The sequence below is a fragment of the Papaver somniferum genome, chromosome 3, assembly GCF_003573695.1.
Source record: "Papaver somniferum cultivar HN1 chromosome 3, ASM357369v1, whole genome shotgun sequence".
Taxonomy (NCBI): domain Eukaryota; kingdom Viridiplantae; phylum Streptophyta; class Magnoliopsida; order Ranunculales; family Papaveraceae; genus Papaver; species Papaver somniferum.
This window is the reverse complement of record NC_039360.1, coordinates 24239390-24257326: the sequence shown is the minus strand read 5'-3', so window position 1 is coordinate 24257326 and position 17937 is coordinate 24239390.

The following is a 17937-nucleotide window of genomic DNA, read 5'->3' as shown; positions in this document are numbered from 1 at the left end:
TCTCAGAACTTAATAAGTGACACATTTGAAATCTATACGTTCCCACAATTGGAAGAAAACTATTTGGTGGGAAAACAAAGTCAATCTGGGTATCATAGCCTGGGCAAACCACATCAACCAGAGGATGGGTTTCTAACGACTGAACTTTTTTCATGACATCATTAGGTTCGGGAAACCTAGTATGAAGATAATCTTGTAAGATGGTTGAGGCACAGATATCAAGTCCTAAGTGTGGGACTTTCTGAGAGTTAAAGGTAAGGCACTAGGGAAGTGATAATCACCCCCAAACTTAGAGTTTTCAGTGTCTCTAGATAGACCTCTAATTATTTCTTGAATTTCCGTATCTTCAGAGTCCTTAAAATATTCAAGAGATTCTTCTAAGTTATTATCAGGTAGTGCATCTTTACTCATCTCTACGGGTCTATCTTCTTCTTCCAAGACTATTGTTTCTAAGTCGCTAGACTCTAAAACAGTATTTTCGAAATGAACCCGTTCCTCTAAACCACTATCGGCTTCGTAAACAGGAAATACTACATCGTCTAAAACGGTGGTATCCCTAATCAAATCCTCGTCCTTTTGAATAGGTGAATAATCATAAAAATTATTTGGATTTGAACTAGAAATAATATAATCACTATACAGCTCAATTGGATTACTAGACTCCTGATCACTATGCCTACATATTTCAGATTCTTCATTACTGCTATCCTCATCATCATAGTACGAAAATGATTGAACCTTATCTAAATAAGTAGTGTCTTTTATTCTAACCTCGTCCTCTAAATTAGGCAAATATTCACTATTGATATCAAGGGTAAAATTAGAAACACTATTTTGGAAATTTAGATTATTTCGAGCAAGTCTTTCGTTCGTCTCAGCCATCAACTTGAGGGATTCCTCTATAGAAAGTTCTCTTTCGTCAAAAACTAAGTTATTCATTTCTGCTAACTTACGTGTTGACTCAGCTAATTTACGTGTTGACTCTAGTAAAGAGGAATTATCAGAAGGATCATAAAAATGACTACTTTTCAATAGTTTGATTGTATCCTCTAGAGACGAAGAACTAGTACTATAATCTTCTTGCTCGTAAGACTGATGCATGTGTGGATAGTAATTGGGCTCACCAGGGTATGACCCATATCCTTCCAAAGGATGGCGTTCCCAACCACTATTCCCAACATGGTCATAAAAATGATGATGTCCATATTCAAATTCAGGTCGATACTCATTGTATTGGCTTCTATCATACCAGTTCGACATTCTTAATTGCAAGGGAATTTTACACAACCACAAACAAGGCCGACTCGACTCCACCAAAACAAACCTAAAGATTTCTAGCAAACAAAAAGCATGATGGCTCCACTTAGATTGTTTTCTAGACCAGCTTCTATTCCTTCGAAAAGGAATTCGTTACAATTTGAGCACACCCCTCTGGAATCAATCCGAGCTAATGTAAGTTGAATCGAGGCGAGGGAAGCTCAGTGGAGCTTTGATACCCAAGGCCTCACCGCTATCACAAGGCGGCGCAGTCACGCATTCAACTCACAGAAACCATCATGAACTTTGAAATGTGCTTAAAGAGCAACCAATATTTTTCGAACGAGTTTCCTATTAAGCTCGTTACCCTATTGGTCTCGTTCTATTCAAAATTTTAGGCTTAGGTTCGCGTTTGGTTTCGTTTTCCTAAGGCGGGCAAGAAGGAAACGGTGATGAAATCCGAGTCCTTATCTTGATTTGGCCAGGCCTTGCCCTTTACTAGGAAATTAAAAACAGTCCGGTTCGTCCTCAAACAATTATCACCTTAAGGCAGACAGTAACCCGCTTGCAGGAGATTAGCGGGTGTTTCGATTGGACTTACCTCCCGTACCAGACGGGCGATGAACCGTTGTTGTCGACTCGGGCCACGACTCCTATGCCGTGTGCGAACCCGAGGGGCCGAGACGATATAGTAATCGTCGTCCTTCCCTGCAAACAGTTTGTATTTATTTTTTTTTAATTTATAACCCTTCCGTAGGGTTTTAAAAATAATGTCCAAAGTCCAGAATAAAGTCCAAATAAAAAGTCCAAAAATTACAAAAATTATGAAAAATAAAGCCTATTTACAAATTCTAAAAAAAATATATAAAAGCTATATACAAAAAAATAAAATAATAAAAATAAAATTAAATCCTAAAAAAAAATTATGTCTTTTTTTTCTTCTCTTTTAGCTTTTAGCTTTTAGCTTTAAGCTTTTTGTTCCCAAGTCCTTAGTATTCCACTTCGAACCTGTAAATCAAAGACACAAAAAGAAACGTAAAAAGGAACAAATAATAATAAATAAATAAAAATTAAACCTAAAAACAAATCTATATACAAGTCCGCGTCGGCGGCGCCATTTTTGTTGTAGTACTTCGATTGCGGTAAATAAGAGTTCGTTACTCGGACTTGAAAAGATTTTTAAAACAAAAATATATACACAATATGTCACAAGATCAAGAGGAACCAGGACTCAGGATTCCAATGTGTTTCATATTCAAGTGGCTCAGAAAATAATTCTAGGCGATTATAGCTCAAAATAAAACAAGTATTAACTCTATCTTTGCCAAATTAGATTCCATAAAATATTACTTGTATATGATAAGCATGGCACATAAAGAATCCCTAGGACTAAGCATGTTCCATCAAACAAAATCACAAGTAATTAATTGAAATCATAAATCAATTAAAATCGGTGCAAAAAGTGAATTAAGAATTATTTAAATAACCACATGGCTGAAAAACAGCTTCCTCCATCATCCCAGTATTGGGGTTTAGCTACTCATAATAATCATGTTCTCAAAATACATACTTGATGCTCAAAATATGATTAAAAGAGTGAAAAATATAATACAGTGAAACTACGACCCTCTTTAAGCGTCCAGAGAAGAACGATAGAATACCACTGCTGTAAATAACGATACCTCACTGCTGCTGTTGACGCTGTTGTTTTAAGACCCTCCACTGTTAGTCGTTGTAACTGTTGATAAACGACTGTCTTTGCAGGTGTGTTCTTCGTGTTCTTCGAGCTTTGTTAATGGCAGCAGCAGCAGCAGGTACAATTCCTGCAACTCCTCCTGCGCCTCTCTGCTGGCCTCCCAATCGACCCCTAACTCTTGATAAAACCTTTTCTAACTTCTCTCCACCTCTTATATACTTCACAGCTCAAAGAAATCCCGATATAATCTCTTTTTTTTCTTCTCTGCCGTTGAAACAATAATCACCTCTGTCAGTGTTTGTACGCGTCTGTTAGCTATAAAATAGCCACCAAACTCTTCCTATGACTTGAACAGGACCAAATACATGATTATCCAGCGTAAAACTCTCCCAAAATCTCCACAAAATCTTTGAAAGTGCACAACAGGACACGTCTCTCTGTTTTAACTTTGATTGCTTCTCCCGGATATTCTAGCCCAATTAAGCCCATGAAATCATCCATAATAGAATTGTATATCCATATCACGTCCAGCCCATGAGAATCAGTGATTTAATCTCATTAAAACTCGTCCGAAAATCCAACCCTAAATCTGTCTGGTGAAAGAAAATTTTCCCGCCAAAATTTGTTTTCAAACGGTGAAGGTGACCTCCCCCTTATCCAGTTCTGGTGTCCCTTTAGCACATGTCCGAATTGGGTTACCCCTTATCCATAGTGAGAGTCCGAATAACACTTTCCCCTTGGGTGCAAATAGTAATTTTTCTGGGATATTTTCAGCACTTTTTCAGGGTTCCTCCGGGGTATTTCTGGGGTGCTTCCAACATACTTCTGGGGTGCTTCTGGTACGTTATCTACGGAGGTTCAAATGCCACATTTTGATCCAATTTCGCCGCAAAAGCTTATTTCTCCAAAAACACCTACAAAGACATAAAATAACCAAATAAGTACAAAATCGAGCAGTAACAATATAAACAATTGGGACAAATTAGACACATAAATGCGTCTATCAGTATATTGAGTTGGATCAACAATAATTAACCGAAGTTAGCCATATGAACAATTTTCTATTAACCACATTCATCTAACACTTCTGGATCAAATGATAATCAAATGAATCTAACTGTGTTACTCATAGAGTTGTTTAATTGCTTATATTCTCATAGAAGTATACAAGACACAATTGAAACCAAATCGGATTGATTCAAGAGAATCAATTATGAACATTAAGTCACAGTTTGCAAAGATTGCATTTCCTTAATTTATATATGTATTTTTCATGAGTATGAAATCATACTTAACCGATTTTAGAACATAAACCAACTTATTTTGCAAACGGGTACGCAAACTTAAGTTCCGTACTTTGGTCTTGTCCGATAGTTCATAAACGAGTATGCATACTGTCGTCCCGGACCTAACTAAGGTAATTCGCATATTGGTATGCTTACTTGGTTCCCAGACTTTAACAGTTAAAATCGTTCACATACTGTATGCAAACAAGGTTTCCGGACCTGAATCATACCACAATAGTTTGCATACTTGTATGCATACTGTGCTATATCCAGACAGTGATTAATTGTTCTAAACTCCCATTTCAATTATTGAAACATCCTTAGAATGCGACAATAACTGTCTTACACAAACTATTAGCTTATAAGTAATTTTCAAGTGATCGGATGATCAATACGAAACATTCCGAGTCTACATCAAATGACCGTCTCACACAAATCATGCAAGATGTTTCAAGGAAATTTTCACATGATCATCCTTTGACTCATAATTTAGTTTCCAACAAATAAATTGTTTCCAACTAAACTCGTTAAGAATAATGATAAATGTAGCTAAAGAAAAAAGCTTCCAACACATATTTCGAGACAGATATAAGCGAGTTAAACTCAGCTCGAAATATCAAATGTGTATAATGTAAAGTCTATATAGATATATGACTTAGTCTCAATAAGAGATAGAATAGAATACACTTCTGAGTGACAGATAAGTTTTAGCCTCCACATACCTTTTGTTGATGAAATTCCTCCAAGCTCTCCTTATTAGATCTTTGTCTTCAATCGATGAACGCCGTGAAGTCTAAGCCTCAACTATACATTCTATCCTAGTACGAGACATAGCTGTAAGTAGACTAGAAATCAAGACTTATAGTTTTGATCACCTAAACTTGACAAACAATCTTGAGATAGCAACGCTTGCGAGTTCAACCGAGCAGTGCTCTATGATCGGTTGTCAATCGACAAATATAATTTCACTTCCTTACTCAACTACAATAATGTAGAAAGTGGTAGGAAATAGTTCATATCCACATGGAGGCCTTTGTTGTTATGCAATTTTCGGTTTCTAAGATAACCAAGGGGGGTTTTTGTTTTAGCAAATCAAATAAAATAAAGTAAATAAATAGTTGGAATAATCAATAAGGAGAAGATATTGGTCATGGGATAGTATCATTCACAAGCATGTATTTTTCATCATTGAATAGAATTGATAATTTAATCTCTTATTTATTAAAAGTCCTAGAATACCTTGTTCGCAAGAGTTGTGAACACATAAATCACGAAGCCATCCACGTGTTCACAAACAATACTCGCATACATCCTAATTCTAGAATTGTACGTCGTATGCGTAACGGGGATGATTATATCGATTCATCGACTCGAAGCCTTCGGGCTTGTCATTGTCTAGTCGAATACAATCATAAATAAGGTTCGTATAAAGGAATAAACCAAGAATCAAGTATAAATGTAAAGCATATGAAGTTTAACGCTGAATGTAAGGTGTTGAAATGTAAATAAGACAGATTTACGTGGTTCGGCACTAAGGCCTACATCCACGGGGTTGGTGTTTCACTATGCGTTGAATGGTTACAAAGATAGTCAAATGACTTTAGAGTATACATAGGTCTTCGGAAGTAGGGAGATTACTTACTCTTCCTATTTCTCTCTCCTATATTCTCCTATAATTGCTCTCAATTGGCCGACCTCTTCTCTCTTAGTGGAGAGGGGTATTTATAGGGTTGGAACGTGGGTCCCATTTCTGAGGTGCTGTTGTAATCTTATCTTCTTGTGCTTTGTGCCCATTATGCAGAGGTCTTCGGCATATGCCGCGCCCTGAGCTTGAATACGAAGGATTACCCTCGCCTCTTCCACGCGCTGATTGACACGTGTATATCTCTTTGGTATTTAATGCGGGTAGATGGATGTATGCTCGTGTCAGACAAGTGTCTCTTTGTCTGGTCACATCTGTGTCAGCCAAACTTCCTCTCGGCCGTTGATCTGGGATCTTCCTCGGGATTGGGTGTGATAACACCCAAGGGGTATTATCTGGTGCTCCTCTGAGCCATCATACCTCTGTGATCCTCTGTCCCTGACCGTCAGATCTGCTGACCGGTGGCATCTTCTGATGAGATGCTTGCTATCATGTTTTGATATTGTTTTGCATGCCTTCCACGTGTCTCTTTCTGTACACGTGGTGGATGATGAAAGGTGTACATACAATTTCCCCTCTTCTTCTAACTTGGGCGTCTTTTGCAATTTTGAAGAAGAAAGGTAGTCCTACACGTTTCCCACTTTGCATTAACTTTCCCCGTAACTGCTCCTTGGTACGAGGAGCAGTTATTGTCTTCTCTAGCTTCATAAATAGGAAAGAGAATGTGAAAAAAAAACTTTTATCCTCTTCTTGTCAGTGTTCATTCTCTTCTTGTTTTCTATTCTTGTTCTTTAGTCATTTATTATCATCATTCTTGTGAGGAAGATAACAACATTCAATTTATTATCATCTGAAAGGGGTATTATTTCTGTTTCTCTAGCATTCAATTTTGAAGATAACAGCATTCAATTATTTTGATATCTCCAATTCTCCTTTCTTCGACTGTGGTTGGTGCTTGTCGTCCTCTTCTATACAGGTATGGGGTTTTTCATTAACTGCTCATCATTGATTTATCTATGTATTTACCCGTTTGTCTCCTGCTGCTGTATTGTTGGTTTTGCGATGAAGATCATACATGTCGAAGCATATATGCTTGCCCCTGTTCTTTGTTACAACGTTTGTATCTGAGTATTTTTAGTTCTTAGGGTTTTTAATGTTTATCCGGATGAACCATTAATTATGGGTTTTTTGATCTTTAATGATCTCCTCGTATTCTTCTATAAACTGTTTTTGTGTTTCCTTGTAGATATGTCTGATCGTCCGCGGGCTCCTTACCAAACCCCGCCATCTAGTCCGCTAAGATCCCCTCCGCGTCGATATTCTGACAGATCTCCACTTGGGGAAGGTCCTTACAAGTCTTCGCAATCGGATCCTCGGGGTCATAGGATTTCATCTTCCTCCGGTGCGAAGGTTGTGCCTACTAAGAAAGGGGATATGCTTAAGGGTCCTTCTGGATCTAGGTACGCTGTTAACCGCGCCCCTTCTCGTCCTCGTGAAGATTCTAAGAGTACGCAGGCTCCTCCTCGTGATGACTCTAGGAGTACGCGGTCTCTTCCTCCTCTTACTGAAATAGTGGATGCTCCGCCCCTTCGTTCAATGGCTCCTCCTTCAGTGCCTCCGCAGAAATCTTTGCCGCCTCCTCCCGCGGTTTCTTTCAAAGGGAAGTACTCCAAGGGTACTATGTCGAGATGATCCGTCTAAAAATCTTCCTTCTAAAAGGAAAGCTTCGGAATTGAGTCCTACTTCTGATTCCGCAGACGAAGAAGAAACTGTCCCCGTGATACGCAGCATTTCAGTTGGTAAGAAGAAGGTCACTTTCAAGCATATTGATCTTGAGATGTTCAAGGAAAAACATGAACTTCAAGCTTTTGAGGTTCGCTTCTATGCCCCTGACGATGATATCACTTACGAGCTCCTTGCTAAGTATCAGTTTGACGAGTTTCATCTGTTGACTACGGTTGGAGCCTTCGAGGCGGGTCTCATGTTGCCCCTATATAAGTCGGGTGACTCCTTTTATTATGACGTGTTGGCTAGTCGCGAAGGCTCTTCCACGAACACTCATAATCGTTCCGTGTCACAACTATCTGGGAATTATCTTCGTTCACTGAAGGAATGTTACCTGCGAAGCAAGGGAGAGACTATGATGACCTGCTATGTTCCAAATCCTGCTGAGAGAGAGTGGTACACTCCTCAGAATTTTAACAGTTCTTTTGGGGATTATGTCAACAGCAGAAACCGTAAGCCGTGGAGTGTTAGTCTTCGTAATATGCTGCTCCCCGTGGTGAAATTCGTCTTTTGAGTGAGGTGAGTGATGCCAAGCTGAAGTATGTTCCTGGTACTGAGGGATCTGCTAAACGGAAACTTTCCTGCTCGTGAAAGGATTAAGCGTGACCATGATTATGAATGGCATGCTACTGTTATTGAGGTAGTTGGTCCTTGGGCTTATGGATGGATTCCGGGTCCACGCGGTTGGCGTCCTTCTGAAAATAGCAAGCCTCGTGAAACTCCTCCTGCTCGTTATGGAGATTTCTGTCCTTGGCGTCCGAATTTCGCGGGCATGAATTTTCCTTATGCTCTTGATGTCGTTGATGGAGATGAGGAGGAGGGTTCTGGTGCTACCCATCCAACGAAGAGTGTGCTGCTGCCAAGGTATAGTTTCTTCTTATATTCTCTATTCTATTTGCCCCTTTTTCCTTGCTTGAAATAATTTTCATTTTTGAAGTGAGGGAAAAAATGAGCCTTTGTGGGATGTATACTGGTTTGTAGGTGTCGAAGAAGAAGAAACTTGGACCCAAACAATCTTCTACTGCGGTTACCGGTGAGGCTGAGGTTTATGAGGAGGTTACGAGTCCCGTAAACGAAGGGTATGTGAGGATGAAGAAATGTCCGATGGAGAAGAGCGTACCGACACTTCTCACCCTGATGACGAAGGTGGTAATGGTGAAGAAGAAGTTTCCGGGGTGGTGATGGTGAAGAAGAAGTTGCCGCGGGTGGTGATGGTGAGTGAGGGTAATATTACCGTTGGTGGTACTGGGGGTGGATCTCCCCTGTTGGCGATGATATTGTTGGTGTGGGTACTCTGCCCGTTATTTCCCCTGAATTTTCTTTCGGTAGGATATATTCCGCGGGGGAATCCTTTGATGTGAATGCTGCCATGGGTCTTGCCGAAGACTTCTCATTGCTTTCCCCAAATGATGATTGGGATGTGCTTGGGAATTGGCAAAGAAGGTACCACTGATCAGCAAGCTGAGAACGCAGGTGGTCATGCTGAGGTGGTAATGTCGAGACTTGCGCGGTGAGGAGATAACGCCAAGGGAAGTCTTGCGTCTCCTTCAGAGGATTTCCCTTACTCGCTAATGCCTGAAGGTGAAGATGCCATTTTGGCTTGGCTTAAGAAGAAGAACCTGATGTTCGTCCCTAACCCTGCCCCAGTGGTCACTGGTGAGAAGAATTCGACGCTTATACTCGTCGATGATGCAATTGTCTTCTGAAGCCCGCGTTGCTGAGATGTGGGAGAAGAATCTGAGAGCTTCGGAAGCTAACCTAGTGGTTGACCCTCCCTCCTCTGTTGCTGATATGATGGCCATAGCTGATGGGTACCAATACGGTTTTCCCCAGCAGCGTGTCTTAGAGGTAAATCCTTGTACTTTTTCATGATATCCGAACATTGTATTCTTCGTGATATTGATCCCTTGGTATAATAATGTTTGTTGTTTGTGACATAGATGATGAGGAGCGAACATTGTAACCATGTTCTATACCAATTTTCAAAGCAAAGTCTTTAAAGTTGGAGGCAAGCTTCGTCATAGAGAAGAGGAACTCTGCGGCTGAAGTGGAAATAAGTGAACTGAGGGGCCGTCTGAAGAAAAAGAACAGCTGGGTAACGCTGAGGAGAGTCTTCGTTCAGAAACTTGCTATAGTCCGCAACGAATTGGAGCAGACTCGTAGAAATGTCTCGTCCTTCACAGGTTCGTATTTTACGGATCTTTCACTCGTGATTCCCTATCTGTATTTTGGTGTTCTGTCTGAGTCTCCCCACCCTATCTTCAGTGGGTGGAGTCCCCGAGCTGATATGGCTTCGGAAAGAAAGGGAACGACAGAAATCCCGTATTGCAGAGTTGGTGGGTAAGTTGAAAAGCGAAGCCGTAAAGTGGAATGCTCGTGCTGATGAGCACAACGCCTTAACAGCTGAGTGGCGTGAAAAGCGAACACTGATGGTTGATATGCAAAATAAGTACAATCATGACCGTTGTTGTTTAATGGTACGCTGCTATGGACGCGTGACAACCTGCGTGATGCTCGAGAACATGCTTCGGACTTAGAGGCTAGAGTGCGCTTTTTGGAAGGAGAGTTACAACAGGCTCGTTCTTTCTTAGGCCCCGGGGTTAGGGATAGTATGCTGCGTCTTTCCGAGGAAAGAGATAATGCTAGGGCCGAGGTTGGTGCTCTTAGTAAAGCCCTAGCAGCGTCTCGAGCTGATGTTGCTCGCCAAGTGGAGTCTGAAAGAGATCTTGAAGTGAATGTGTATCGACTCCATAAAAGGATGGGGGAGATGAATGACGAAGTCAACCATCTTCGTCACTTGGATTCAATGAAGCAGGTAGACTTAGACGCGAGTCAATTTGCTCTTACGAACCTTCAAACGGATTATAAGAAACTATCCACGAATATGACTTTCTTGATGAGGCTCGGGACGCAGTTGTCAATGAGTATGAAGAGGCTTCGGCTAATGTCGAAGGTATAACCTCGTTTTATCGAGTGTGATTCTGTTTTTCTTCGTTTTAACCCCTTGGTATTTCTTGTTTTCAGCACTCGAGGGACAGCTTCACGCAGCAAATGATGAGCTTAAAAAACTCAATCTGCCTTAGTGCAGCAGGAAGGACAAGCCAACTATTTCAAAGGGTTGGCCGCGTCTCGTGAGGAAGCAGCGGAGATTGCCTCCAAAGAGGCGGAACGCCTATCTGCATTGCTGTCTCAGGCCAACCAGCGGACCGCTGTTATCACTTATAAAGCTCGATGTCAGTTGGCTGAAGAGACCAACAAAGTCCTAGATAAGATTGAACTTGATCTTAAAGTCGAACATGGTCTTGTCAAGAATTATCCGCGTCGTCCCCTTCCCGCGCCCTTGCCTGGTTCTTCTGGGCCCTCTTCAGGTGGTAGCGTACCTTCATCTCGCAGAGACAACCCTGTTGATGGAGCTGTATCGTCCAAGTAGATTTCTTTTATTAGTCATAGAAAGTTGATCCTTGTTGATTATATAATTTCGGATCATTTTTTGATGTGTTTCCTGCTTTATCTTATTTGCTGAATCTTGTAATCAACTCTTTATGAAATGGATCATCCTTTTGGCATACCTGCGTTATCAATTCATTTTTATTTTAAGTATTGTGAAGTGTTAAACTAGAAATAACTTTTTGTAAAAAGTTGAGAGTGTTTGGGTGCGACACCGAAGGTAAATACCTTCGTGATCGTCTTGAGACCTGTCACCCCGCTGGCGAATCCTGGGCCAGAGGATTCCCAAACGGGGGGGCCGAGGCAGCGTTCTAGGATATGGAATGCTTATTTGAAAATATTTACATGCACCCATTCCGTCGACCCGCTGCCTTAAAATTGGTTGGGTATCTCTTTCTGCTGGGTGCCTTCCCCCTGGTCTTACACTCATAGACACTGATAGGGGAGCCCTGAGAGATTGTAGATTAACTACTTTCCCCAATATTGTTAATTTATTATGTAATGTACATGCGTTCATCCAGCGGGCCTTTTGACCATTTCGTTTGCTTGAAGATTTCCCAAAAAGTTTGTTTGATTGATAGGTTGAGGCCTGCTACTCCTCGTCCAGAGATAGAAACATGTAAAGCGGTTACGCTGCCTTCTTCTTCTGGTATTCTTCACGCAGATGCAAAGCTGCGCTGCTCCTATGGGTAGTACGGTTTGAGCCATTTAGCATTCCAAGGGTGCCGGAGGACCTCGCCTTTCAGATTGCGAAGATAGTAGGAACCGTTTCCCGCAATGTCGTGTATTATAAAAGGTCCTCCCCATGTAGGTGCTAACTTTCCCCATTTCTCTCGTTGATACTGCGGGATTGTTCTTAGCACATACTGCCCTTCTACAAAATTTCGAAGCTTAACCTTTTTGTTGTACTCTCTCGCTAGTCTCCGTTGATAATTTTCCATCTTTTGCAATGCTGCTTCCCTCCTTTCTTCCAGGTCGTCCAGTCTCTCTAACATCATGTCTGTTGTGAGATTTTTCTCCCATGCTTCGGTCTTTGTGGTTGGCATGAGGATCTCTGTTGGGATGACTGCTTCAGCTCCATAAGTGAGGAGAAATGGGGACTCCCCAGTGGCAGATCTTCGTGTTGTCCTGTATGCCCATAATACATTGTGTAGCTGTTCACACCATCGCCCCTTGTGTTCGTCTAATTGCTTTTTGAGGATAAGGGCGAGGGTCTTGTTAGTAGCTTCCGCTTGTCCGTTGCTTTGAGGGTATATGGGGGTGGACTTGTTTTTCCTTATTTTGAAAGTGTCGAAGAGCATGTCTATGTTTTTCCCCTGTAATTGTTTACCATTATCGGACACGATTTCCGCTGGTATGCCGAACCTGCAAATAATGTTTTGGAATATGAAAGTAAACACGTCCACGTCTCTGATCCTGGCTAAGGCTTTGGCTTCCACCCATTTACTGAAGTAGTCCGTGGCTACTATCAAAAATCGTCTTTTCCCTGATCCTTCGATGAAAGGCCCAACGATATCTATGCCCCATTTTGCAAATGGCCACGGACTATCCACAGAATTCAACGTTGTTGCTGGTGCGTGTATCTTTTTGGCGAAACGCTGACATTCTTCACATCGTCGGGACATTCTTGCAGCATCTTGTATCATTGTGGGCCAGTAATATCCTTGCATTTTTGCTTTGTCGGCTAGTGATCTCATGCCGCTATGATTCCCTGCGTCACCATAATGGATGTCGTTTAGAATTCGATGCCCCTCTTTCCTGGATAAGCAACGTAGTAACGGTCCGAGGAAAGATTTCTTGTACAGGATCCCATCCCGAAGATCATATCTTCCTACTTTGGAGAGTATTTTCCTGGTTTGTTTGTGATCCGCGGGTAAGGTTCCATCCTTGAGAAACGCATGGATCATCATTCTCCAATCATCTTCGTTGTTGAAATCTTCGTCTTGATTTGCTCTTGACAGGATATCTTCTTCGTCAAAATCGTCACGGATGTCTTCTCCCACCTGATCTTCGATATTTTCTTCCACTGTATCTTGATTTGTAGCAAAGGAAAATTGTGCAATCGAAGGCTCGTATACCCTTGTTATTTTGATAGCTTCGATACTCTTGTCCTTCAGCATGGATGATATATGCTAGGGCATCCGCGTGCCTGAGATCCCTTCTGCATAAGTGCCGGAACTTGATGTTCGGAATTTGTGATGCCAATGTTTGGACCAAGGCCATGTAAGCTGAGGGGTCGTCGTACACATTGTATTCGAGCCCTATTTGCCGTATGACAAGCTGCGAATCACTTGTCAGTCTTACATCAGTTACCCCCATCTCTATTATTAAGCGGAGGGCATGTACGACTGCCTCGTATTCGACGATGTTGTTAGTATGCTCTTTGAATTCTAACCTGAGTGCCTGTACGATCCTTTCTCCAGTTGGGGTGGTGATGACAATGCCTATTCCTGCCCCTTCCTTATTTTTGGAACCATCAACGAAGACTTCCCATTGTCTTTGACTCGCGGGTTCGAGGACATCAACTGGATCCTTGCTTTCCTCGTCGGCTTCTGGTATTCCCCTAATCTCTTCATCGTTGTCCAGGGGGAGGTCTGCTAAGAAATCCGCCAAAACTTGGGATTTTTGGGAATGTTGAATTTCATGAATGATGTTGAATTGGTCCAGGTGGGTGTTCCACTTGGCTATTCTACCTACTTTTCCCGCGCTTTTGAGGACTGCTTCCAGTGGTGCTTTGCATGGGACGCGGATGAAGTGAGTTAGGAAATAGGTTCTCAGCTTTTGAGTAGCCCATACCAATGCCAGGATGAGTTGTTCGATCTTCGTGTAATTCCTTTCCGCAGAATTGAGGGTCTTACTGACATAATAGATAGGTTGTTCTATCTTCGTATTGGTTTTGACCAACACTGCGCTAACTGCGTCTTCTGTCGCTGCTATGTACAATGCCAAAACCTCATCAGGATCAGGCTTCTGCAGGATTGGAATTGAAGCCAGGTGTTCCTTGATTCTTTGGAAGGCTTCTTCGCATTCTGCGGTCCATTCAAACTTACTCCCTTTTTTGAGAATATTGAAAAAATGTTTGCATTTGTCCGAGGATCGGGCAATAAATCTGCCCAAGGCTGCTAAGGACCCATTGAGCTTTTGCACTTCTTTTAAATTCTTCGGAGATGGCATTTCCACTATGGCCTGAATCTTCGGGGTCTACCTCAATACCCCTTTTTGTTACCAGATATCCGAGGAATTTCCCTGAGGTGACACCGAAAGTGCATTTTTCTGGATTTACTTTCATGTGATGTTTCCTCATTGCTTCGAAAATATCTCTCAGGTCCTGGTGGTGATCTTTGCGCAGCCTACTTTTGACGAGCATGTCATCAACGTAGACTTCTAGGGTACTACCAATCCATGGCCTGAAGATAGCATCGACCATTCTTTGGTACGTTGCCCCTGCGTTTCGAAGTCCAAAGGGCATTCTAGTGTAGCAATAAAGGCCATGCGGGGTGTATATGTGTGTAGTTGATCTTCTTCTGCCAGGGCTACTTGGTTGTAACCAGAATATCCGTCCAAATGACAGCTCTTCGTATCCTTCCACTGCTTCAACCAGTTGATCTATGCTGGCAGGGGATAGCTGTCCTTTGGACATGCCTTGTTGAGGTTAGTAAAGTCGATGCATATCCTAACCCCTCCATTTTTCTTAGGAACGACGACCATGTTGGAGATCCATGTAGGGTATTTGACTTCCTTGATGAAGCCTGCTTCTAGTAGTTTCCGAAGTTCTTTTTCTACTGCCTTATGATACTCTGGTGCAACTTTTCTTATTTTCTGCCTGAAAGGTGGCGTGCCTGGTTTGATGCGCAGCTCGTGTTGGATTATTTTCGGATCAATCCCCGGCATGTCTCCTAACTTCCAGGCGAATACATCCGCGTATTCTTTAAGTAATTTGGTTAAGGAATCTTCTCTTTTTTCGTCCATTATGGTCCCTACTTTGATCATCTTCGGGTTTTCCTCCGTTCCTATGTTGATTTCTTTTACGGGCTCCACTGGTGTGAACACCGGCTTCGGGTCCCCGAGGACTGGGACGTTCTTTAATTGCTATTTGGTATGTTTATGTCCTTCGTTGGCTGCTGAAGTACTTGCCTCTATGTTAAGGACATTATCATCTTTTGTCAAGCCCTTCCTTGTGGTTTCCTTGAGAAAAAGGTCTATGGCCTTTTCTTTAGCAGCTTCTTTATTTTTGATCCTTTGGGTTTTTCGCTGCTCTTTCTGTTCGTGGTTGATACGATCCTGAGTGGTCTGGCACTCTTTTGCAGAGACCCGATCTCCCTTGATTTCCATCACTCCCTCGGGTGTAGGGAACCTGAGATATTGGTAGTAATTTGCTGCCACTCCCTTGAGTTTATGTACCCACTTTCGTCCAATAATGGCGTTATAGGGGGATGGGGCATCAACCACGCTGAATCGTGTTTCACTTCATGGGCCCCGGCGTTCACCTGCAAACGATGTCCCAATGGCTTTGTGGGCGCTCCGTTGAACCCGTAGATGGTGTAATAAGAGGTCATTAGTTGTTCATCATGGAGCTTCATCCGTTTGAAGGCGTCGTAGAATAGAACGTTCACTGAGCTTCCCCCGTCGATGAGGATCTTTTTGAGGTTACATCCGGCCACTGGTAGTGTGAGGACCAAGGGATCGTTATGGTCTTCCATATCTTCTTTGATATCTTCAGTATCGAAGAGATAGGTGCGTCATCCACTCTTCGTGCTCGTCCACCTCTACGCCATCAATCTTATATAATTCGCAGTGGTCTTCGAATTGCTTCCGCCTAGCCTCTTCCTACTGCGCTGTAAGTGAGGGCCCTGCGGCTTCGGAACACGAGATGGTGTTGATTGTGCGGTTTCCCCTCTGGAAGTTGGACTTGCTTGGTTCGTTTGGATCTGTCCTCGGTGACCTCCTTTCGTATGTATTGCTTTGGTTCCCAGCATCAATCAATTTTTGGATCATTATTTGAGGTTTTTGCATTTCTCGGTCTGGTGTCCATTGAAGCAATGATACTCACAGTAATCTTTAGACTTCTTCGGTTCTTGGGGCTGTTTTCCCTTAGACCACGGCCACTCCAAATTTTCCCTTCCTTTGATCTCTCGCAAGATCCGAGCGTAGCTAGCATTGAGCTTCGTGTAAACCTTATCTTCGAATTTTCGATCGCCTTTTCGTCGTTCATCTCTTCGTTCCTTCCTATCTTCGTGAGGTCGTTCCACTGAGTTATTTCTTTTGGCCCCGCTGGTTTGTTCTGCGTAATTGGTACGGTGAGACCTTTGCGTTTGTGCCCTCGGGTTATCACGCTGGATTTCTTCAAGACAAGCGTACTTCTCAATAATTATTCGAAGATTTCCTTCTGTCTTAGGTACACTTCCGTGGATCTCAACAAATAATGGACTCATTCGGTCTAATCCCCACTTGTAGCAGTTGATACTTACTACGGGATCCACAATCCCCATGGCTTGGCAGATCTTGTTCCATCTGTTGGTGTATTCCCTCGTGTTCTCCTTGTAACCAATTGCCATAGAAAAAAGTTTATCCATTCCGGTGTTGACATCTTTGTTGTACATGTAGGTCCTCAAGAATTTCTCTGCGAGTTGATCGTAGGAGTTGATGGAATCAGGTGGCAGGTTGTCAAACCAAGACAAAGCCGATCCCTTCAGACTTGATGGGAAATATCTACAGAGGACGGCGTCGTTTTGACTCCATCGGGCTAATATACGATTATAATACCGGATATGTGCCGCGGGATCACTGGATCCGTCATAGCATTCAAAAGTTGGGACAGGGCACTTTAACGGAATGGGGGTATTTGCCAGGCGATGAGTTAGGGGCGTGGAGTTAGCTTCTTTCATCACCTCTTCAAGCCTTCCTCCGCCTTGTTTGGCTTTTAACTGCCTGATCTCAGCCATCATCTCATCACGCAGCTCCTCCATTGCGCGGTAATATCCCACGTTCTCATGCTCAGTTGTGTGTTTCTTTCTTCGAACTTCGCTGTCATAATAGTCTAAGTCTTCGGAGGCATATTCCGGATCGGATGCACTGCTTCCCCTGGCGGCGTTTTCTAGGATGATTATTCGGTCTCGATTAGGCTCTGGTGCTTTAGAATTTGCGTCGTCCAGTTGTTGGCTAGTCTTCGTGCTTTGGGCAATCCTATCTTTCAAGTCTTGGTTCTACCTGGACAGAAGAGTTACGGCGTCTGCGTAGACCTGCTGGCTCTTTTTCAATTCTTCGAGCTCTACCATCAGTCGTTGGGACTGGTTTGATCCCTGATTGGGAGTTCCGGCTTGTACCCCTACGGCCATAGTTCCCCCTTCGTCTATTGTGTGTATTAAGGGTGGCCGAGGATCAGCTTCAATTGTTGGTATCTCCAAGTTTGGTCCCCTCGGTTGAGCTTCCACCCGCGGTACTAAAACCACTAGTATGGTTTAATTCTGACCGTTGGTTGACGGCATTCCGAAGATTGGTGGATGTGAGGGCTGATGTGTCATAAATTCTGCCACCCCTTCTTTTTGTTGATGGATTTGGTTTGAAACCAAAGTCTTGTTAGCTTCTGTAGCCTGGAGGGCCGCAACAGTCTTCGTGGCTGCTGCTTTGAGAGCCGCGGCTGCAATGGAGTTAGTGTTCATAGGTGAGGTGATTTCTGCAGCATCCTGCCTCTGAGTAGTTGTTTTAGCTTTATCTCCTTTCTGCTTGCTTCGGATCATGACCGGGGTAATCCTCGGTGTCTCATTTGATGAGGCTTTGGTTTTTCCTGCCTCTAGTATCTTTTCCATTTTTAATCTTTTTCTGCA